Genomic DNA, 25,000 nt, shown 5'->3' with positions numbered 1-25,000 from the left:
CGTTTCCACACACTCTGGTTGGAGTTTGTTCTGTGTCTGTTCCATCAGAGTCACAACAGCAGCAGAGATCCACAGACTTCATGCAGATGGTTTATATGTGATTTTCCCCCGTGTCTGAAAATACATCTAACATCTAATAAAGCAGCTACTTTATCACATGAAGCCCATACTTTATTTTGTTACGATTAACGGCTTATTGTTTTCACCATAAACAAAACTCATGCAATTATTTCAACCACAAATAACATGGAACATTAAAACAGAAGAAGAAGAAAATTATGATGAAAACGACGGCGACCACAGGAAAGACAGACAAAAGATAAAGACAGCACACTGAGATGAAGACAGCGAAAGTGCTCGTTTTTAACATCATGTAATAATATAGCTACTTAATTAAAACTAGTCGTCTTTACCGTATTACAGCATGTCCTGGACAATTATTTTCAGACAAATGGAAAACCTTATGTTTCCATTTACCCCTGAAGTGCATGTTTTATCAGTCAGTTCGTGTGAAGGGACAAGAAATTCAACATATCGGTAAAAACCAAACCAACTGACCCGATCTCAGTTTTGTTATGAAGAGTCTAGAAACTCAAATCTGAAGTAATCCAAGTACTTTACAGTTAGTCTGTCAGATCTCCTTTAATACTGCCTCAGTGAAGCAGTGTATGTGTGTGTGTGTGTGTGTGTGTGTGTGTGTGTGTGTTTCTGTCAGTCTCTGGGTGAGACCGGCTGCCTCTTTGTGATGTGAAGGACAGGCGACATGGCGTGAAACAATGAACACAGCGTCCATGTTGTTGAGCCTGCAGCTCCGCACCACGTCTGACTGTACGGAGCAGGCACATAAAAACAAGTGTTATGACCTGGACAGGTGTTTGTGGCAGCACCAATGTGTGTGTGTGTTGGTGTGTGGATGCATGTGGGTGTGTGTTCAAGCATACCTAACTCAATCAAAAGCTCCAGTAGTTCTTCACACTGAGTTGGTGTTGTTGAAATAACTGATTTACTGGAGCGATTAAATTCTTCAACCACTGTACGTGTGTGTGTGTGTGTGTGTGTGTGTGTGTGTGTGTGGGTGTGTGGGTGTGTGTGGGTGTGTGTGTGTGTGTGTGTGGGTGTGTGTTAGGCTCTATTTTCCATGGTTCATTCAGTTATCCATCACCTGCAGCATCACACCTGCCACTGACAGGCTTTGAGAAAATGTAAGGAAATGAGACGGGGAGGCCGACATCAACTCGTCAGGTGTTTGTATGGAAGAAGGTGAGAGCTAATACTTCTTAACAAAAACATGGCTGTTACATGTCAAAAAATGATTCTCCCACTAAATATAAGACTAGTAGTTTTCCAGAAGCTGTCGCCTCACAGCAAGAAGGTTCCGGGTTCGAGTCCCGGCTCGGCCGTGGGATCTTTCTGTGTGGAGTTTGCATGTTCTCCCCGTGCCAGTGTGGGTTCTCTCCGGGTTCTCCGGCTTCTTCCCACAGTCCAAAGACATGCAAAATGGGGACTAGGCTAATGGGATACTCTAAATTGACCATGGGTGTGGCTGTGAGTGTGAATGATTGTCTGTCTCTATGTGTTTGCCCTGCGATGGACTGGCGACCTGTCCAGGGCGTCCCCCGCCTCTCGCCCGAAAAGATGCTGGGATAGGCTCCAGCCCCCCCGCGACCCTGCTAGAGGATAAGTGGAAGAAAATGGATGGATGGAGTTTTCCAGAGTTGATGGAATTTGTACAGACATGCTGAACGTTTAAAGGAACAGTCCGACATTTCGGGTCTGAGAGACAGGAGGGAAGAACACATCAACAGCTGCTGCAGTTCGTCAGTGTCTGTAAAACAATCAATGTTGTTGCAAACTGGACGGAAACACTCTGAGTTACTGTGTAATCATAAAGTTCGAGCTTTATTGATTAAAACTGAGGCAGGTCTGTGCAGCTGATCTGCTGGAGATAAACAGTAAAGACGTTTTACTCTGTGAATGTTCACTTAAAACTTAAAACAACAAAGATATTTTAAAAACAAAAACTTTGTTAAGTTAGTGTTCGTTGTAGGTTCGTTGAGTTTCAGTCAAGACCAAATGGTGTGGCGGCTGTGGCTAACGTCAGGAACGCACATGTGGCGGCTGCGTCTCAGCTGCTGCCATCTGTCTTTTTTACTTGAATCTTTCTTTTCATTATAAATTAATTTCTGATTTATTTTTGTAAAATATCTCTGTCTCCACATGCAGCTGCTACAGTGGTTAAGAAATATATTCGTGTCTGAATCATATTCACATTCACCCCAGATATAGAAAGTAGAGTGGAAGGTGACATTTTATGGTATGATGTCACTATGACATCATCAGGTCTTTTCTCTGTCTGGGAGACGCGTCACGTATGAAAAGGCGAGACGTTAGTGACTTTAAAGATGGAAGGTTTGAAAAATTATAAAAACAAGCATCGAAAGAAAAATTGCCTATTATCTGTGAAAATGATGATTTCATCTTAGAGAAAAATGTTCCAGGAAGTTTAATATCTCAAGATGTTTTTGTATAAAACTAAACATGTAAAATGAACATGTCGTTACATGACAAAGACAAACTGCTCTGATCTTATAACAGCTGATAGCGCTGCAGCCGTTTCAGACTTTCCTGCATTTAGCATCTCTCTCCCAGAAGACTTGGAAAAACCATTTACACTTTCATGTTGGGAAATAAAATTTACATAATGTTTATTTAAACAGTTAAGACAGTAAATAACAAGCAGTGTCTACAATATAATCACGAGGGACATCATAAACTCAGCGACAACAGAGCTGATGTTGGTGAAAGAAAAAGCAAACGTGGATAAAGTCACAAAATAAAACAATAAAACAACAGATTAATATCAAAAGTTACTTTATGGATATTTAGAAAATATTATTGATAATCTTTGATTGTAAACGACGTTGAGATGACTGTAAACGCTCCTGAGCTAAATTAAGCGAACCACATTTGGAGCTGTTTCTGTGCTGACGCTCACAGATGAACCGTTTTTCCTAAATGTCAGACTGTTCCTTTAAATATGCACGGCAGCGTTTTCATGTGTGCTGCTCCCGGTGCACCGTGCACTCCCTCCTCAGGCGAGGTCTTCTGTGATTGGCCCTGAGTGGATTAAGAGGCTGGAGGTGACAGAGATGTGTGCTTTGTGAATGGCTGCAGTACTCCACACTGGGTCCCACCTGATAAAGCTGTCTCCGACAAGGAGAGAGGGGAGGACAAGAGGAAGTCAAAAGTGGGGAGGGGAGAGATAGAGAGAGTCACCAAAGGGAAAAGAGACGGGGATGAAAAGATGAGTCCGGCGGAGCCGTGAGGGGATTAAGATGGAGGAAAGAGACGAGAGAGAGAGGAGGGGATGTCAGAGGAGGGAGGGAGAGATAAACATGTGAATAAAGCTGAGCAAGATGGAGACAGATGTGAAGAAGAGAAGGCAAATACAGATTAAAGAATGTGGTGAGTGACGAGGAGGAGGTGGATTAGAGCAGTGCTGCCTTTCACTCTGCAGCCGTTTAGCTGATAATAAAAGCTCTCTCTTCACTTTCTTTCAGTTTGTCAATAGATGTCTTTCTGTCGTGGGAGCACTTCAGCTGATCTCAGCTCGTTCACCACACCTCAGCTCACTTCAGCGCTTCCATCCAAACCTACACAGGACTTCTGTTTCAAGACCCTTTCTACCTGTGTACAACGTTTACAGCTGTCGCTGTGTGAGCACCTGGTAAATATGGTCTGTCATAGTTGAAATAACCGCAGAGCTGCTAAAGGAGAGAAACCCCAGGTAAATGTTTGGGGCCCTCCAAGGGGAAAGGGGGCCCCTGATGGCCCCTCGTATTGGTACATTTTGCAATGACAACTGTAAACCCCCTTAAACCTTTGCTAAAGACACAGTGCACAGCTGTTTGCTGTGCAAACCCCCCGTAAGTGGGGGCCCCTGAGGATGTGTGCTGTAGCTACTGCGTTCAGGGAGCATTTGTAAATTGTAGTATTCACTGGTAGTCTGCTTGTGAGGCGTTTAGGGGACATCTGTGAATCGTATGACCCACTGAGTCTGCACGTGAGGCATTTAGGGAACATTGCAGCATTCACTGATATCTGCACGTGAGGCATTTAGGGAACATTGCAGCATTCACTGATATCTGCACGTGAGGTGTTTAGGGAACATTGGGGGCAAGAGGGGCATTTCTGGGCTTCGGTGGACTTCTTTGCCTCCAGAGTCTCGGAGCCGCTGGTGGCTTGTCAGTGTTTGTTAATCTTGTTGGCACCTTTGTAAACAGCACACCTTTATCCTCGCTTACACATACACATGTTCCAAGATGGCTGCCCAGTCATTACAGTGTGATTGGCTCTGTGGATTCAGACAGTGCATGTGGTTTTGGAGCCCGTTGAGCCATAGATCATTTGGTGAGGACGACTTTACTTCCTGCAAAAATAATTCAGTGATGCAGCTGTTGGAGGAGAGACTGATCCGAGACCAGTTCACTGTATCAGCCACAACCAGACTGTCCGTCCAATCAACGCTGCCCCAAAGGCACACCAGGACTGACCACTGCTCTGTCCTCGTGCTTTTATATTTCTTTTCAATTGGCCAATTTACTAAAACAGTAACGATATATTGGATTGGGTTTCTCAAGAAATTACCAACTGTGGCCAATATTCATCTTAACATTCAATAATTTCCCACAAAAGCATTTCAAATTTGAATAATAACATGTTGTAAAACTCTCATAGCTTCCTCCTGAGAAGACTCTCCCCCCTTTGTTTCTTCTGAACTTTCATAATTACATCAGCAGATTGATAATCTTATCGAAACGCTGTCATAGTTTTCATATTCCCCCATCGCATCATATCACTGAGCTCAATTTTCCCCTACACTGATCAGACAGAATCAAACCTCCAGGTTAGTCAGACAAAACAAATATGAAGGGAAATTATTATCCAGTCTGCTGTAAACATTCATCACAGTTTACAGACCCACTTTCTGATTCAACTCTGACCTACTGTACTCATCATAGTCGCATCTGTACATGTTCTTTGGTTTTTACCTCCTTTAGAAAATCTGGATAAACTGGTTTATAGATCGTCTGACTAAGAATTATTGGTGATGTCATTATGTTCCCATATCTCAGTGAGTAAACTGATAGAAATAATGAGCAAAACTAAGTAAATATGACGAAATATGTAACAGCAGAGTTATCCTTTAACAGTAGCTGTTTACCCTTTAGTAACCCCCAGGCTTCTGCCACATCGGAGCAAAGTCAAAGTGGGGGGGGGGGGGGGGGGGGGGTGTCTCCTCTGCTAAGTGCTCAGGTGAAATATGTGGAGAAACTTCCATGCTGACACACTATTCATCTCCCCTGGTATTTGATTCACATTATTTAAGCTTGGCCAGGAGGAAATGATCTCTCTTTCAGACACACACACACACACACACACACACACACACACACACACACACACACACACACACACACACACACTGCAAATGTTGTTTCCTTGCATCCTTTCTTTTTTCCCTTCCTCCTCCTCCTCGTCTCTCTGTCTCTGTCTACCTGCATGTTGTTTGGCCAGCAAAGGACGTTAGTTAGATATCAGGAAACTAAATGAGCGCTGACAATGTCTGACTGTGATCAATGGCGGCAGAGCCTGGCGGCGTGGGCAGGTTACATCTAATGTGATCAACTGACACACACACACACACACACACACACACCATCACCCTGGTTAAAGGTAAGGTGATGAAGTAGTCTGGCTGCCTGATCTGATAGAAGAAGAGCTTTTAATTCATGCCAGACAGTGATGTTTAGAGCAGGAGGTAAATAGATTGAGACGCAGTCTGAGTTCTGCTACAGTCATGGAGCGAGAACGGCAACTGTTCACTGATACACCTCCACCTGAATGACACAGTCTGAGTTGGATATGAAATATATAAATATATATATAAAAGGTTCTGTACTCCAACCCTGAAGTTATCATCACTTTGGTTCAATGGGATTTCTCTACTGTGTTTTGGATTGTTAGAGAAAATAAACAAGAGTTTCTGATCCTGGCAGATTTAGTTCAGCAGGATCATCTTCACTAACGAACATCACTGTATGATGTTTGAAGCCTCAACACAACCAGGAGTAACAAGCTAATGTTATAAACCAACTACACCAGGGACTTCAACACCGGGGTCACGTGACTTCAACACCGGGGTCACGTGACTTCAACACCGGGGTCACGTGACTTCAACACCGGGGTCACGTGACTTCAACACCGGAGTCACGTGACTTCAACACCAGGGTCACGTGACTTCAACACCAGGGTCACGTGACTTCAGCGTCTCCATCACTAAACTTCAGCTCGTAGTTTGATTCAGCTCCGACTCGTCTACTGAAGCTTTTCCTCTGAGAGTTAGAGACAGTTTGTAGAGAGTTAACCAGGCTGTAAAGGTGGACTGGAGAGTTAACCAGGCTGTAAAGGTGGACTGGAGAGTTAACCAGGCTGTAAAGGTGTACTGGAGAGTTAACCAGGCTGTAAAGGTGGACTGATGAGTTAACCAGGCTGTAAAGGTGTACTGGAGAGTTAACCAGGCTGTAAAGGTGTACTGGAGAGTTAACCAGGCTGTAAAGGTGGACTGGAGAGTTAACGAGGCTGTAAAGGTGGACTGGAGACTTAACGAGGCTGTAAAGGTGGACTGGAGAGTTAACCAGGCTGTAAAGGTGGACTGAAGAGTTAATGAGGCTGGAAAGGTGGACTGGTGAGTTAACGAGGCCGTAAAGGTGGAATGGAGAGTTAAACAGGCTGTAAAGGTGGACTGGTGAGTTAACCAGGCCATAAAGGTGGACTGGAGAGTTAAACAGGCTGTAAAGGTGGACTGGTGAGTTAACGAGGCCGTAAAGGTGGACTAGTAATAATACGTAACTGTAAACACTGAGTCTATAATAGACTGTATATAATATATAATAACATATTATTATTCAGTGTTCTTTTCTGAATCTTATCATTTGCTCGTGTTGTTTGTGGCCCAGTACCTGTCCTTGGTCCGGGGGTCGGGAACCACAGGTCAACTTAATGTGGGTCTGACCTCTGACTGTCACCACTAACTCAGATACAGGGAAAACGCTGTCGTGACAGAATCACAGATGTTTCATGAGAAGAAACAGAAAGAAGATTCAACCTCATGTTTCAACCCTGAGCGACGCTGCTCTGTGATTCCTCTCCGGCCTGATCACTTGTTTTCAGCCAGACTGGTTCCTCAGGTTCTGGCTCTGATCCGCTCATTGTCCCAAGAGTTAAATAGAAATGTGGTGAAGCTGCTGTTTCTGACTTTGCTCCCAGGCTCTGAAGTAACACACCAGATGATGACGATGCCCTGAAACTGACCTCTGTTTCCTCGCCTCCGTGGCCTCTGACCAGTCTCCCGTCCACAGCTTTGTGATGTGTGAGTTTATGTATTTATATATCTGTATTTATTCTGTTTTTAAAGTTTGGAGCACTTTGAATGAAAAGTTCAAATGTGCTGCACAAATAAAGTTGAACTGGGATATCACTCTCTTCCCATGTTCATCAGCACACACACGCTCAATGTGTTGTAGTTGAGAGCTGGTGACGGTGTTTGAAACGACACCTGTGATCTGAGCATCACTACACACCTGGAGAGGTATGTCTGTGAATGTCTCCCGTTGACTGGGTGTGCGGTTTCTTTTGGGAGGTCAAGCGGTGGTCGTCATCCAGACCCCAAATGAGTGGTAGATGATAATTCCCAGAATGCTTTGTGAATGAGTAAAGAGTGGTGTCCCCCCTACCACTTCGTACCTCGGTTCTGAAGGGCGCCACCCAGTCCAGAACAATGACAGCACTGTTCTTGGCACCAGTCAACATGTCTCTTGTCCAGTTTTAAAACTCGTCAGGATTATGAACCTCCTCGCTGAGCCATGTGAACCCTGTTGCCTAGCAACGTCAACTTGTACAGGAAGGGGACAGAAATTCAGAGGCTCAGGAACTAAACTTCATGATGTTTAAAACTGAAATGAATGAATGATATATTTAATTTGATAGCACATGGACATGTGGGATAATCAGGATAATAGTTTGAATATTTATATTTGATATATAATGTGATATAATGTAATACGAGACCTGAACGACCTCGTGTGTCTCTATATAAACACATCGCAGAAGAGAAACATGATGAATTAGAAAAAATCATTTTATTTACACACGCCACGCACGCCTGAGCCAGATGAACCTGAAGAAAAAAACTCTACCACGCGTGCCGGGCTGCAGCCTCACACAGGCACACACACAAACACACACACACACACACACACACACACACACAGCACAGAGGCGGCGGTGGAGACCAGTGAGGAGTGAACTTCAGCTGACAACAACTGCAGTCGTATTTCTGCGTCATCAGCGTCCAAGACTTAAACATGTAGAAAAGACACATTTCACTTTCTCCATCCACCGCGGTTTGTTTTACACGAGCGCAGCGTGCTAACGTTAAGCTAATAGTGAACTGTTATCAACAAGCTAAAAGGAAAGCTCCCTGCGTCCAGAGGGAGGACGGAGGACATGACCTATAGTGACCTTTGCCTGTGTTCTTCACTCAGCTTCACTCAGCTAAACTGTAGATGCACATTTCAATATTTGTGTATTTATCACATCGCAGGTCACCTCGCCATGGCGGTATTGAACAGTGTCATCACACATTGCAAATGTTCCTCGTGTCGTGCAGTCTCCATGACCATGAACTCAAACTGTCGACTGAGGATCCTCACACTGTAGACGCACAGAAAACCTTTGTCTAAAGCAAATCCAAACGATTCCCTCTATTAGTATTATGATGGTTATTGTTGATTTTATTTATTTATTTTCCATCATCAGATCCATATCACTGTGAGTGTAGAAGCGAGGGAGCCGTCTGTCGTCGGTCTGAACGACTGGAAAGATGTTTCTGTTGTTTCTGTTTCTGATCTCTTGTCATGTTGGCTCTTTTTATTTCTGAGAGTCACAATAACATTGTCACTCATCATATATGCTTCACGCCCACGAGCATCTTCCAGACACGAGGTGATGTGCCATTAAGCACGGAGGAGCTCACGCTGGGGTCCAGGCTGTGGACATCTGCCGTCTCTATTTCCACTGCAGCCATGTTACAGCTAAGGTGTGTGTGTGTGTGTGTGTGTGTGTGTGTGTGTGTGTGTGTGTGTGTGTGTGTGTGTGTGTGTGTGGGCATGCTCGTGTGCCACAGGGACCAGTAATTGAACTTCTTTATTGGAATGTGTCAAAGTCTCTAAGCTGGAAAGTATTTTTCTAAGTTCACTGCTTCTTTAGTGGTTTGTGCCAGGGGAGTAATCAGTTTTGAAATCAGCATGCAAATTGAATCACATCCTGTGAATAAATGTGTTCGCTCTTTGTTTTCTTTTTCCTCTTCACTGATTTAATATTTTGGTATTGCCGCCTTCACCTGTTCGCCTCATAAAATCCCTCGACACGGGATCATTAGCAATGGAGGCAAAGACTCCTTGATTTAATGAAATCACTTTAATTACGGGATAAAAGGAAATTTTTGCTTGATCAGATCAGTTTCTGTGGGGGCTGAGAAGCATTTTTTGAATTTCCTCTTTTTCTTTTCTTTCATTTCAAACCTTGACGAAAGACAATGGCTGCTTGTCGCATGTGATCGGATTAAGAGCGTTTGCTGAAGACGTCGTTTTAAATCGCTTGGATGATCCCATAGTTTAACAGCAGTGAAGTGGATGTTACTGAAGATGTGTCTGGGAAAACCACCAACTGTTTTTACTGCACGAGGAACCAGGAGTAAACAAATACTTCAGTCTGAACAATGGAAACGGGGAGTTGTAAAAGCATCACCAGCTGCAGCTGCAGGTCAGGAAGCAACACGTCAGCTGATGTTCAGGTGCAGCAGATAAACCGATCTGAACTCCACACTGTTTGTTAGAAACATTACCCAAACAACTCAAATTCTTTAGTAGCATTCTGAAGAGATTGTTTTTATTATATTACATTTTATTATTCTTTATTTCATTGTTTAATTATTTAAAAAAACATCATGTCCCAGTTTTCCCTCTGCTCAGTTATCTGTGTGTGTTTCACTCCTGGATTGTCTCTCTGGTGCAGATGTGACGCTCGACACAAAAATCAGAGACGTTTGAATTTGTCAGACAAAAAAAATCTCTTGTCTCTTTGGGTTTCTGTGTGTACAGTGTCAAAAAACACAGTTTATTCTGACAAAGACAACGTCTCCGCCGTTAAAGCCAATACAAACAGGTCTGAAGTCTGAGCCGCACCGTGGATGAGAAACTGGATGTGGGACTTTACTTCCTCACTACAGGGTTTCAGCCGTGCAGACACTGTGAAGTGTCTTCATGGGACGTTTGAGGGGCGTTGTACTACCTTTATCTCCAGGGGAGGCGGGTTTGCCTGTCCTGATGGTGCAGGACAGGGTTTATCATGTACATTTCATGCACATCTTATTGATGAGGACATGTGGATGTCCTGTACTGGACTCTCATTATCCTCCATTAGCTTTCACAGAGCGGCTGCAACATGGAAAACAATCAATACAAGGAAAAAGCTAAAGAGCTGAAGAGAAAAACAACAACCGCAGGATGTTTGTTTGCTTTCAGAAAAGCTGCCATTAAAAAACACTTGCTGCATTCAGAGAGCATGTCTGTGGACCTGAGCACCCAGCATGCACTGCGTTAGTACACATGACCGGTGAGTGGTCAACACGTGAGGAAAGTCCATCACAGCTCTGTGATGTCACTGACGTTGTTTTCTCATTGTTGTTCACCTGTAGTTTCCTCTCTCACAGAAAGTTTTTATTTTAATGGAAACAAACAAACAACTGGATGATAGGTTTTGAATATTAGAGGTGAATTTCAAAACCCCAAAATATATATTTGAAATAAAGTTTGAAAGTAGAAATTCAGACCAGGTTCAAGTTTTCAGCCGAACATTTCAGTGCAGTAAATTCAGTGACGAGTGAAACAATGAAAAGAAAAATGTGATTCAGTCTCCAAAAGCTCTTTCTCTTCTCTTCACTCTCTCCATGGCAACGCTAGCAAACCACAAATTATGAGCCATGTTTTCCTGTTTCTAGCTGTTGGTTGCTGCTGGTCAGCACAGGTGTCATTGATTGTTACCATGGTAACATGGGTCTTTGGCCCGAGTTGGCCTGGGGGTCAGGTGTCTGACGTTTCTGTATTTGAGTGAAAGTGTGACTGACATCAGACTGATGTGGACCGACACGACACCGACCCCTGGAGTCTGCACTGGGTGTTTTATTTTTGAAAATTGACCGTGTCTGACTTCCTGTCCGGCTCCATGTGCGGCTTGATGCAGCTTCCGTCAAAAATAGTGTCTATTTTTAGAGGAAATGCAAATGTCCTGTTGTTACAGCGAGTTCACGGCACTGAGCAGTTTCATCGACTTGAACTCTGAACTGTGGCTGAGAACTGAGTCTTTCTGCATCTCATTATTTCCTGCATTTTTTTTCTTTCATCATCTGATGTGAAATGTCAACATTTGTGTTCAATAATAGTTGACTCCAGCATCATATCAGCTACAGTCAGGCTGGAAAACACAGTGAAACACATTCTGATGAAGGATTTATTTGCTTTTCGATGCTTTATCGGTTGTTTTTACCTTTTCCTGAGAACATTAGCAGACAGACAACAGTGAGGGAGAGCTGTCTGTCCACAGGCTCTTTGTATGCACAGAGAGCTTTAAACAAGCCGAGCAGCTGCTCAGTGTGTAGTTTTATTGATTTGTTAGAAAGCAAAGGCCCCAGTATTCACTGCACCGCCGACTACAGACTCAGAGAACAGGGTTATTGTCTGTCCACTTGTGTTCATCCTGTGAGTGTGCTCTGTTGACAGTAGTAATTGCTCGTATTCACTGACTCATGAAATGTATTTGCCTGCCCTCCAGTCGATGTTTTTCTACCTGTGGAATAAGACAAAATATCAGGGGGCTGCGCGGCGCCGCAGCCTCCGGGCGTTTTGCTCTGTGAGGTAAAGGAGAAGAGACGTGAGGTTCAGAGGTCAGGAGGAGTTCACTGCAGCTCCACAGCAGCTATCCCACTGTCTCCACCCAGAAGCGGACGGAATAAATGTCAGAGTGAAAATGAGTGGGCTTCAACATTCATGCACCTGAACACAGGCTCTCCAAACCAAAAGACAAAAACACATTGTCGGTGTTTGGCTTGTGAAACTAGTGCTAAAGGATTACCAGTGTCAGAGTGAAGGGATTATTAGGTCGCGTCCGTGTCTGACTTCGACAGAGTCAAACTGCTCATTTCAAAGCTGGGAAAACTGTGTCATTTAAAATATATGAACTGGTTGTCTGGACCATGAGCTCGGTCTGAGACTCTGAACACCATCTTGATTAAAAACTTTTTGAGACACGTGTTCCCGCCCTCACCTGGCAGGAACGTTTCCTTGAGACAGTGATGCTCCACAGAGAGAAGGTTCGTCTCACGTAAAGCTGAAACAGGCAGAAATCCCTCTCTTTTCTTTAGGGCTCGGCTGAAATGATTTTCTTCGACAGTTCAGAACTTTTCACAGGTGACGGCCGTAATTCTCGGCCTCTTCACAGTTAATTCAGTCCCTGAGAAATGGGGAGATGCTTTGGACTCATTGTCACTGGTCGTGTGTTTGTTTCCTCTGTGGCAGTGTAATTGTCTGGTAATCAAATATAAGATGACCTCCACTTTGACGAATCTAATTTAAAGCCCAGACCACATCATTTAGCCCAGCTAGCATTATATTCAGCTAATTATTAGCATGCATAGCAAATAGGAACCAAACAGTCGTGCAGAAACCAACACAAATGATGACTTCAGAATATTTAATACAGGTGTTTGATATTTTCTCCAAGAAGAAGAACACTCAGCACAACATAAAACTATCCAACAGCTTCAACTTTAAAACCTCCACTGTTTCAAATTAATAAGCATATTTTGGAGCACTGAAAGCCAAGAGACAGAAGTGGGTGTCTCACTCACTTACGCTCCTCTGATTCCTCATTTTGCATTTAATGTGTGATTACATTAGGACCCACCTTCTGTCAGTCACAGCTCAGGCACGGCAACACACAACCGGAGGGAAGATGCTCCTGCCTGCTGTCATCTGTGAAATTAAACAGAAAATAAGTTCGACTTCACTGTCGACTCAATTTATTTATAGAGCAGAATTAAAAACAAATGGTGACAAGAGTAAATGGTAAAAGGCTCCGTTTATACAGCAGAGTTCTGGTCCTAACGACCAGTCAAAGTGTTTTACACCGTGAGTCACATTCATACATCTCCATCACACACACACACACACACTCCGAGGGTATGTCGGGTTTCAGTACCAAGCCAAGTGGACTGGAGGAGTCGGAATCAAACCACCAACCGTCTGATTAGTGGACGAGCCGCTCTTCAGGAATGAGCTTCTCAGCATCTCGCGGAGTTAAATTCAGGCGCTCTCAGGTGATATTTCTCAGGTGGAGGAAAACTGTCTCGGTTACTTTGCTTATGTTGGATTTGAGACTTAAATCAGAGTCTAAATTTACACTGAAGGTTTGGAGTTGTATTAGTATTAGTATGATTTGCTGATCACAGCCTCGTGGTTGTTCCAGGGAAGAACAAAGCTGCAGTAAAAGTGATTCATGTAGTTTGTACAAGATGTTCAGTTGTAAATCCTTCTCAGAAAGTATTGGGAAGTTTGGTTTAATGAGTAAGAAGACTGTCTGTAGACAGTAGGCTCTTGTAAGGATGCTTGAGGGGGACCGTGGGCACGGTCCTGGGGGGTCTGGAGAGGGGGGTTTTTGAACCAAGTACATACGATGTGGTCTGTGCCGGGTCCAGAACTGTGTCATGTTCTGTTGGCGATGAGTCAAGCCTGTTCCCTAATGGTTCTGGGCTCTGTGGGGGTTGTACCTCATCACCTGTTCTACTTGTGATGGAGAGCAACCGGTCTGTGGACCTCAGGACCGGATCTCTGCTGTCTGCTGATGTTGTGGCGCTGGCTTCGTGACACCTCCACCTCCTCAGACGGGTTGCAGCCGAGTGTGAAGCAGCGGGGATTGAGGGTTAGTGTCGTGGTATTCTTCCAGCGGTGGGTTCAGGTTTCAGGTGAACCTTTTAAACCTGCATTGTTTAGTCAAACTGCTGAATGAGCGATGAGCAGTCGGAGCAGTGTGTGGACCAGGGTCCCAAACTGATTCTTCCGGAGACATTTATTTGTGATTGGAATGTGATTCAGACTCGAGCGGACCCAGTTAACCACCTCCTGCAGCCAGGTGTGCTTTGCATGCTGGGATGTGGATGAATAAAATCAATAGGAGGCTGGAGAGCGAGTCCAGGTCTGACCCGGACGAGCAGGACAACAGAACAGTAGCAGGAGCTTCTTCAGGACTTTCTCCTCATGTTTCCTTTCTCACCTCTGCCCCTCATCCTCTACATCTGACCAGTGATACAGGGAATGTTCTGGTATTTTGCATCTTGTGTCTGTTTTTCTTCCCTTCATGATCTAAATATGTCGCTGTAGGTCTAAGTACATCTGAGTCTTGTTCACCAACTAAATGGACTATGGACAGGTGGGCTGGTGGTGGAGGTTCAGCAGTGTCAGTGATGTGGCCGTTATAATGGACTGTCAGTTTATCAGTTAAAGTTTTGACAGAGAGAATGAAATCAAGAGGCAGAGATTAATCCTCCTCCTCACAGACGGGGTGAGGAGCAGGAATATCTGGAAGCAGCTTTTTCTACGCACTTCCAACTGGAAGGAGAATCTACAGCAGACCCAGAACACACTGCAGGGATTACACACCCCACATGACCTGGAAACACCCAGAGATGACCCAGGAAGAGGAAAGGGACTTCTTGCATGGACACACTGCTGTTTGTGCTCCCAGTCGTTTCTGGGGACGATGTTCATACGTGATGATTCTGTAGGAGCTGATTTATGTCCGAGGCCAACAGGAAGTAGTGTAGTTTTATCACTGGTGATGTTAGTGGTTCCCATCATTGCACCCTGTCGGCCCTCTCCATCAGAGAGATGTGACATTACATTTACCATCCTATCTGACGTCTGTCGTGGTCAGATCAGTTGGTCCGACCAAACTCGGTCACGTGATCAGAAAACACTCCATGTACCTGAAGTTAACGCTTTCAAAAAAGCATTTATTTTCTAAAACATTTGAGAAACAAACCTTCCCAAAACAGAAAGTTTGAACTGATGAGACTGTTGGCTGTGTTTATAATCTTATATGTTTTAAATTTTAATACAATTTAGTAATTTTATTGTTTGTTATTTAAATTGTTTCGTAAATCCTTTTTGGATTTGTTTTTTAATCGACAGTCAGGTGTCTCTTGATTTCTCTCTGTGGGATTCACCGGAACCAATCAGGGATGAATAACAAGAGAAACGTGGTGAAGCAGAATGTAAAGGCACATTCCAGTTCTAACAGTAAATACTTGGTTTGAAGTGTTTAAGTTGACGAAGTGTAACCAAACCTTAACCGTAGTTAATTTGCCCTGATCACAGTCTTTCTCTAACCATGACTGTACTGTATATTAGGGAAGGAGGAACCAACAGAAACAGAGGTGCAGACCGGCTCTACCTGCTGTCGGCTTCTTTAACACCTGTGGCGGCTCTACAGCTGCCACTTACCTCAGCCTCCGAAGAGATGCTTCTTCAGGGTAGACAGCTCATCAAGATAAATGACAAGTGCCGGGGTGAGGTGTTGACCGAGGGAGGGGAGGGCCGGTGAGACTAACAATGCACCTCCGGTATTCTGTGAGGAGAGTCGAACACCGCAGGTTTAATAAAAGGCAAATGGAGGCCTGGAATATTTGCAAACTGTCGAAGCGTTTAGCCACAGTGCTAAGAGCTGCGTGTGAGAGAGAACACAGAAAACACCGGGGAATCTAAAAGCACCGCACGAGATCTCAGGCCGGGCTGAATCAATGTGTAGTGCCAGTTTTCTGAGACAATAAAAGAAGCCTGCCGTCTCAGTGCTCTGGGAACTACTTAGAAATTCTCACTTCGATTTATTTGAGGAGACGGGACACATCGAGGCTAAATGCAGTGAGCCGGGACATCTGCTCTCTGTAAGATGATGAAATGGACTTATAGACTTTTTCCCCTTCGGAGCGATGAATGATCCCAGACCCAGCAGAAGAATAATTTAAAGGTTATTACGTAGACTTAATATTGTTACAGTAAGAGCTGAACTGTGGTCGGTCGCATCAGTAATTCAAACGTTGACAGTATGAAGAAGTGTAAGTTATTCTCATCACCCCCCGACGTACAGACCAGGTCCTGGTGGACGACCACATGTCGGCCCGATCAACTCAACTGCGTGGAGTCGCACTGTCGGCGGTGGAGTGTCTCTTCCTTAACAGGGAGGGTATAAATACACCGGCCAGCTTTGGGACGCCCTCACCTTCCTCCGATGGAAACAGGAAATCCACTGAGAGGACGATGTAATTAAATCAGTATTCATCCCATAGATAATCTTACACACAGCGTAGACACAGATGTAGGTGTGTGGGCAGTGACGCCTCGTCACATTCATGACACCCTGAGCTTGTAAAAGGAAAATTATTAATTCAATAAATAAAAACTCACTTCCTTCCTTACTCACACGTCCTGTTTTCTCGGGTACACAACGGCGCCGATACGATCATGTGTGAGTGAGACTACTACAACAACCAGACCACCAGGCGCCCCCCCCCCCCCCCCCCCCTCAAGCCTCCACTGATTCAGAATAACACTTCAACATTATCAGACCACAGATATCTCTTTTATTCTGTACGTTCTCCTTCCTCATCAAACCTGACACCTGCTTTACCCACAATGCAACTCGGCTGCTGACAGTTCAGTTGGGGTTTCCGGGGTGCTGTGCTTTTAGCAGCTTGTGTCGCCTCGAGCCGCCGGTGTTGAAACGGTTTACGAGATGCTGATTCAGCTTCATCTCAGAGTCTGGAGTTCACAGTGCTGCTGAATCTACTGAGGTACACTGAGTGGTTTCTTGTATTTGTCCCAATGTGCTGAGTTAATTATTAAATATTTCTTATGTATTGATACGTGATAGATATTTGGTTTGGGACATTCTGATTGGATGATAGTGTACGGCGGTGGAGTGGTGATTTTGAGCGTGTGGGGGTTCTCATGGTAACACCTTTTCACCTGTAACACCTGCTGTTGATTGTGTAATATGATTGAAAGCTGGAGATTATTTTCACTGCTACAGAGGAGAAGCGACAGGTGGTGGGCAGGTGGGTGCATCGCGGCGTGGGTCGATAACGCTGGCGATAAACACTGTCAAAAATGGCCGACAATACGGTCGCATTACCTTTTGTCAGTTTCCTGTGCATTTGAAAAAAAGCGTCTCAACACTTACAAGCAATAACGGCTGAACTTTGATGCTTTCTTTTTGATCCTTTGACACAAACTGAAAGGAGAAAGTTGGAAGCAGACTCTCCAGTCTCTGTGTCTTTGTATAACAGGAAGTTAGTTCTTTACACACTGATTTTCTTTGCTTAAAAACGACTGAGATGGAAGGTAGCATCACGTCCTGCGGTCTGTCTCCTGCTGTCCTCTGTTGAGAGTCTTGCAGCAGCTTTTCTCTCTGAATAATCTCCACTGAACTTTTTGAACTATGATCCTCGTCTCTTGTTTACTGCCGCAACGCGCAGGAGATGAAAATATCCAACATTAGCACATCCCTCTCTCTCCTGTCTGTCCATAACACCAGCCATCATTCTTTTCTTTAGCCATTAAATTGTTTTCCAACTCTAACCTCTGCGTCCTAACTGTGATGTGCATAACTCCGTTCTGCAGCTGATTTCCATGTTGTTTGTAATGAGGGGACATGTAGAGACAGACAGACAGCTCTGTTTCGCTAACAGGCCCAGCGGTAACAAGCACTATGCTAATCGCAGTCCTAATGAAAGCATATCTCCAGGCCCGATTCAGTTGGAGAATAAATGCCTTCATTTAACTCAGCATGGGGCCCTGGCACTGGGAAAATGCAGTTTTTAAATACACAAACGGCACGGCACAGCTTGGTTTTTCTACAAGGGAAAACAATTTGTTGTGACTGTCAGTGGGCAAGGTAAAACGCCGCCGCTGCCCTGCCTCCTACACAAGGAGCGTGCAAATACTTGTTGTTAGTCAAAAGCTGGATTTTCCCAGCGAATGGAGGTGCGCTCTCTGGGCGGACCGACATAGGAAACCCTTCAGACAGACACAACACAGGTGGCTTCCTGTCACACGTGAAACACCTAGTGTTTGTTTTGTACGTTAATCCTCCGCTAGCAGCAGCCGCTCTCACTCACATCAGTGGAGCGACGTGTCTTCTGGAGATGGCTTCTCCAGATACGATCGTGCACTCACCGATTTTTGGATGATAGGCACATCTTATCTCACTCGCTCCAACACTCACCTCAGTGTGTGTGTGCAGTAAGTGTGTGAAGTACGGAGACGGAAACACAAAAAGACAAAGATTCCCTGTGTGATGCAGATCTGATATTCTTACCAGAGAGATAAGCCCAGTGAATGGCTTTCACAGTGAACTGTGTGTGTGTGTGTGTGTGTGTGTGTGTGTGTGTGTGTGTGTGTGTGTGTGTGTGTGTGTGTGTGTCAGGAGTTAGCTCAGAGTGACTCTCCAGCTCCCCAGATAAGCCTTATTCCATCTGAGTAACCTTTAATTAACTGAAAGGAATAGTTAATGAATGGTAGAAAGAGAGCATTGATAGCATGTGTGTGTGTGTGTGTGTGTGTGTGTATAATGAAATGGAAGCGTGTTTTATTCCTTAGCCAATAGTTCCATACGTTGTATTGATATATTACATTGCCAGGTGTGTGTGTTGAGGACTGTGTGTTGCTGTGCTGTGTGTGTATATGTATTATTATTATACCCTTGATAAAATATTGTTTCCGTGTGGATATGAATAAAAGATGTTTGTGTGTTGACACACAAGCATTAGCGTGTGTGTGCTGTGAGCATACATCAGTGGGGGTGTTCGTATGGAGTCATAAAAGTGACAAAATGTGATGAGTCAATAACATAATATCATAAATAAATCATATACTGAGTTAAATGATTATAATCTATTGTAGAACTGATGGCATTAAAAAATGAACACATTTTACTCGCCCCCTTGTGTTTTAAAAACTTGTGTTTAAAGCCCCTTTTTGCAGTGGCATTATTTACCTGGGTGGGGCAACAGGCAACAACAGGCACTAATAGTGTTGCACTTAGCTTTGACTCCAGTCATAGAGGACTGTTCCAGCAGCTCAGTGATTTAATCTGAAGATCAAACACACTCCGTCCAGCGGCTCAGCTCGGCTCATTACCTGAACTGTCTCTTTAAAATATTTAAATTCAACATAAATGCAGAATGTACATTCCCATTTTTCATAAGCTTAATACAAATATTGTCTTGCCTCATGTTTACAGGTCTGCTGCTTCTGTGATAGTTGGAGCAAATATATAATAGACGGTATGAAAAGTTGCAGCTGACTACAGTTTAGCCTGCCATGCCTTTTCGCTACAGACCGCCTCTCCTCTGTCATGTCACGTCTGTTGGAGCTTATGGTCATGGATCATGGGACGGTTCTTCCTCAGATTGTTGCTCTTGAATTAGTGGTTGATCTGTACTGAGCAACGTACCAGCGTGATCCAACAGTTGTCATCTTTTCCTGCCACGACTTCTCCATTTCTGTTTTCTTCAGTAATTCCACCATGTTTGTCTTTATACACGTGAAGCCTAGAGATGCCTTTTCCTGATCTGGTAGATTGTGCTTCATCCTCAAACCCATAACACTCAGGTTTATTTATCTCCCTTAGGATAGGTCTTGTGATGTGCCAATTCAATTTCTTTGTTCCCATACTGCTCATTTTTATTATTTTCCTCTTGTGTTTCCATTGTCCTGAACTTAGCTGGTCAGCATCCAGCTCCAGGGACCATATTAAACTTTTCTTAGGTTCAGTAAACTTAGCTCACCGCCTGAGGTTCTCAAATTAAAGAGAGTCACAGATTGCAGAGTTTTATTGTCCATCCAAAACCATGGTTTCTGCAGTGCAAACAATATATAGTCCAGAATTAACAATACAAACTAAAACCTGATCAACTAATCAAACAATTACCAGCTGGATTGAATCGCAATGAATGATAACTCAAATATTACAACAGACTAAGAGTAAATGCAGATGAATACAGATAAACACGACGTGGTTACATGCTCAGGAGCAGAGAGCTGCAGTTCAGAGTGAGTTCCTTGTGTAGTGGATGAATAACGCCTGGAACGATCGGGTCCAACTGTAGTAAGTTTTGTTTAACATGAGAGAATTCACAACACCGGCGAGAACACTGCGGTATCTGCCACCCAGACCTCAGCAGCAGATGTTCTTTTAGTACATATCCCTGTTTCTGGTTCATGGTTTCATCATTATTGGTAGGTGCAATCCGCTGCTGACAAGCAAGCCTCGCCCTATCAGAGACGCTCTGACCCAGCCGTCTTGACGTAACGATTCTGCCCGTGTCGAAGTCACTCAGGTCTTCAGACCCGTCCATTTCTCCCACATACAACACGCTGACTACAAGAACCAACTGTCCACTTCCTGTCCCATACATCATAGATCTTGGCAGGCGCCATTTTTTCATGATAATCAATGTTATGCGCTTCATTTGTGAGCGGTTGTAATATTTTGGCTCCTCTTGGTCATATTGCATTAGGCCAACACGAACTTACGGACATAAAGACAAATGCATTTTGACGAAGGTCTAGGGAGACCGAAATGTTAAGGATGATCAATAAATCGTGATGCTGAGCAAGAGCAGTGATCGGGATATTGTTCTTTTCAAGACTGAGGTGACACGTTCCAACACACCTGGATCCAAGACATTTGGATGTGTGAATATCTTCATTGAGGAAACTGTCCTTCACCTGAAAGGGGCCACACATGGTCAGTGGACGACCCCCTTAGTCTTATTGTTCTCGACACTTGCGTTAAGTCTCATCTCATCAGTGTAGAGATTTATGATACATTAACCGTTTGTCCCTTTGTGGTTTGCCCAAACGTACCCGGGTTTTGTTGTTGTGGTGCTCAGAAGAGTTCTGTTTGATTCTTTGATGAATACAGTCCAGGTTTCTTCAAACACTAACACTATTTTACTTCCATAAAAATATAGCCGAGACGTCTGTTTATTAACTTATGTTCTCCTGGTATGTGTAGCAGTTTAGATACTGTGTTAATATATTAAATCTGCACATTTCAATTTGCACGTTTCCTTCTGTTTTGATAGTAATTCTGACTTGGCTCGGTGCTGCACTGTAATCTTTGAAGACTGCTGTGTTTTTGTTTCTACCCAGTGTTCTCAATTCAATTTCTACCCAGTGCACTCAAGAACTTTTAAGCAAATGCTTCAAATCAATTCGATTCAAATCAAAAGCACAAAGTCTTTATAATAAAATGGCTGTTTTATAACTGAGTCTGAAAACATTTTCAATTCTCAGACTGTTTGTGCCACTCATGTAAAAGGCCAAGCATGCCAGTGATGAATGGTGTGCTATTCAAAAGCTCTCGCTCTGTGGAAACTTGTTTGTTGTTGCTTTACTTTGAAATAGAACATCAATCATATGAGGACTGAAAAGGATTTACACAAGCACAGTCTTAATCTAATGCTCTGCCGCGCAAGGCTATGAAGAAATCTCAAACCAAATTTGACAAAGCCAATTGTCAAAACATTTCCTTCTTGTAGCGTTGGCTTGCTCCACGTTGTGAATCTCAGCTGCGCGTCTCCCACAGTGGAATGAAGCCAAATATAAATGGAAAGCAGAATAAAAGCAAAGGAATGTTGGAAAAGAAAAAAAAAGTATGTAAACTCTTTCAACCATCCAAATTAGAGGTTTTTATCGGATCAAAGGCACCCTGGCTTACACAGCAGCACACACACAAACACACACAGTGAGCCTCCCATTGTGTTTATGGCGGGGCTTACAGCAGTTATATGTTAATGCTAAATGAGTAGAGGGGAAGGGAGGAGGAAATAAAGCGAGAGAATTAAGCAAGGCTGGGAGGGAGGGATATCAGAGGAGTGATAAGTAGAAATAATTCTCTCCTCTGCGGCGCTGCACAGACTGACATTGTCAAACAAATTGTCTGTGGCTTTAACAGTGAAAGGGACTTTTATTTTCTAAGCCTCAAAGGAGAAGGGAAGAGCGGAGAAAATAGGTGGAAGGAAGAGAAATAAATCAAAGTTAGACACGTTCATGGGGTCGATGGATAATCAGATGTCACTCAGTCATCTACATCTGTACGAACAGAACAACTCACTCAGACTGATTCATTAGCACTGGCTGCTAAGAAGAATATCTGAATCTGAATATACGATACAATACATTTCACACAATTACAGTATGCACAGTATTTTGTTCCATAATACTCCTGAGCTGCAGTGAATGGAGGAGCTAAGGCTCTGCAGCAAACAGCAACAATAGGGAGCCACAGTAATAGCTGGACTTCCTGGTACATGCAGCCGTTTGACTGAAACAACTGACAGCCTGAGCTGTTGTACTGACTCTTCACTCAGTCTGTTGACTAGAGATCCATTTGATCTGTGTTACAACTCCCTGACGAGGTCCTTTCTTTGGTGTCCTCTCCACTGAAGCAATGTTCCTTCAGAGATCTGAAGTGTTGATTATTCTGGCAGTGTCACTGAAAGTCACTGTCCCATCCCGTCTCCTCTCGCTCCCAGTTCAAACACTGTGTCCTGGGAGTGGGATGTAATCTTGTGTATTATCTCGGACACACACTCTTCACTTTGTTTGGAGAATTAGACCTTGTGTTGTGATTTCGTTGATAAGCAGTTGTTAAGAGTAAAATGATTGCTGCAATGTTAACCTCTTCCACACCAGTTGATACCATATTACAGATGTTGGATTGTACTGAGCTATAACCTGCCCTGGTCAGCAACCCGGTCTGATGTGTCGTGACCGTATCGTCTTTCACAGCCAGGAACACACTTCATGGTTTCAGCGTAGCGTAGTGTTTTGTTCAGAATGTGGTGTGTTTCATGGAGCAGGTTCTGTCCAATCAGTTCTAGGACATCTGTCCTACTAACCAATCGATCTACACGGATCTAGTCCCAGTGTGTTTTATAAAACAAAGAACTGAACTTTAAGGTGTGTGTATCACCTGAGCATTTCATGTTGAAAATATTACAAAAGCTAAAATATGGCCACATGTTTTAGGAACTGACTGTCACTGAACGATGCGCTGGCAACAGGCGGCAGCAAGGCCTCGTAGCTCATAGTTTTTTTGGGGGGTTTTGCAATATATTAGTATATTTTTTGTCTTTAATTTTGTCTTTTTGCTAAATGCTAGGAGATGGAGGTATAAGCCTTGCTACCATCGATCCTCATGGGAAATATCAACTCCCTGGCTAACAAGTGTGATGTGCGTTTTTTTCCCAAACAGCCACTAGGGGCAACAAAGAGCCCATTCCAAACTTGAAAACAAAACTTCAACAGGTGACATGAAGGTGAAATTTATAGTATAAACTGTATTTTCAGTGAAAAAAACTGGATGGTAAATGTACGTCTGTACATCCATTGAGCATCCACAGCTGCTTCCTTGAGCTTTTCTATGGGACGCAGTACAGCACACAGAATGAGGCATACAACACTCTTTTGTGTATGCTGATGTTTCAAGGCTGTTTCTCTATGGTGAAGTCTATTGGTGGAAAAAAAGAAGTGCTGACCTTTTGTGGCCAACCAACATTATGACAGTTAAAAGCAAAGAAAGAAGTGGAGCGATCTCTCACTGTGTGTTCACACAGAAAGGGGAGCATATTTGGAAAGATGTCATTAGGCACAAATTCACCCGAGGACACATCATAACTTCATGAATATGCTTCATAAGTACAGAAATAAGAGGAAGAAGAGAGACTGAAGAGAAGTAACAATGAACTGGAGTTTCATTCAGAGACGAGGGGCATCAGTTACTAACTAGCTTATAGCTATAGTCTGTACATTGGTACATTGGCAGTTTGGAGGCTGTCAAATCGTGCAGATGATTCAAGCCTTTACTTTGTTTGGCTCTGTCTGACCACACCTACAGGAGGAAGGTGGGGTGGTTTGGCTCTGTCTGACCACGCCTACAGGAGGAAGGTGGGGTGGTTTGGCTCTGTCTGACCACACCTACAGGAGGAAGGTGGGGTGGTTTGGCTCTGTCTGACCACACCTACAGGAGGAAGGTGGGGTGGTTTGGCTCTCATCCATGACCAACTAACATTGCTCTGTTTTGTTTGAACAAAGACTTCAACCTTTCCTTAACCTTTACTTTAGAGGATTTGTTGCTTTTGTCAGTGGTTACTCTGATACTTTGAGCACTGATTTACAATCTTTGTGCTAAAACAAGATTTTAAAAAATCCTTTTGTTGCAGAGGCTGAAACGACTCTAAAAATATGGTGTCACAGTGCGACAACAGAAATCTCAGCACGTAGTTCGGCTGCCAGAACAACTCCAGCTCGGTTTCCTTCAGGGCAGAAAACTCTCAGCCCTGAGCTGATGGTCTCTAATATCCTGGTTACAATAGATAGATAGATCATTTATTTAAGACCCTAGAGGAAATTCATGTGTCCATTAGCTCATTGTTAATAATAATAGAAATAATAATAGTAATAGTTGATAATAAATAAACAATAATAATTAGATGAGTCCACTTCCTCTGGCTGAGCTGTTGTACAGCCTGATGGCAGTGGGAACAAAGGATCTCCTGAACCTCTCTGTTCTGCAGTGACATGAGATGAGATGTTTGCTGCAGCTGCAGCTGCTTCTCTGTCCTGCCAGAATGTTGTGGAGAGGATGTTGGTATTGTCCAAGATGGCCTCCATCTTGTATTTACAGTCTCTCCACAACAGTCCTGAGTGAGTCCAGACTCCTGCAGCACAGACCCAGCCTCTTTGACCAGCTTGTCCAG

This window comes from Seriola lalandi, unplaced genomic scaffold (genome assembly GCF_002814215.2).
Source record: "Seriola lalandi dorsalis isolate HSWRI2012SDOR001 ecotype SW California unplaced genomic scaffold, Sedor1 jcf7180002054943, whole genome shotgun sequence".
NCBI lineage: Eukaryota > Metazoa > Chordata > Actinopteri > Carangiformes > Carangidae > Seriola > Seriola lalandi.
The sequence above is the reverse complement of the archived record's forward strand: the minus strand, read 5'-3'. Positions refer to the sequence as shown.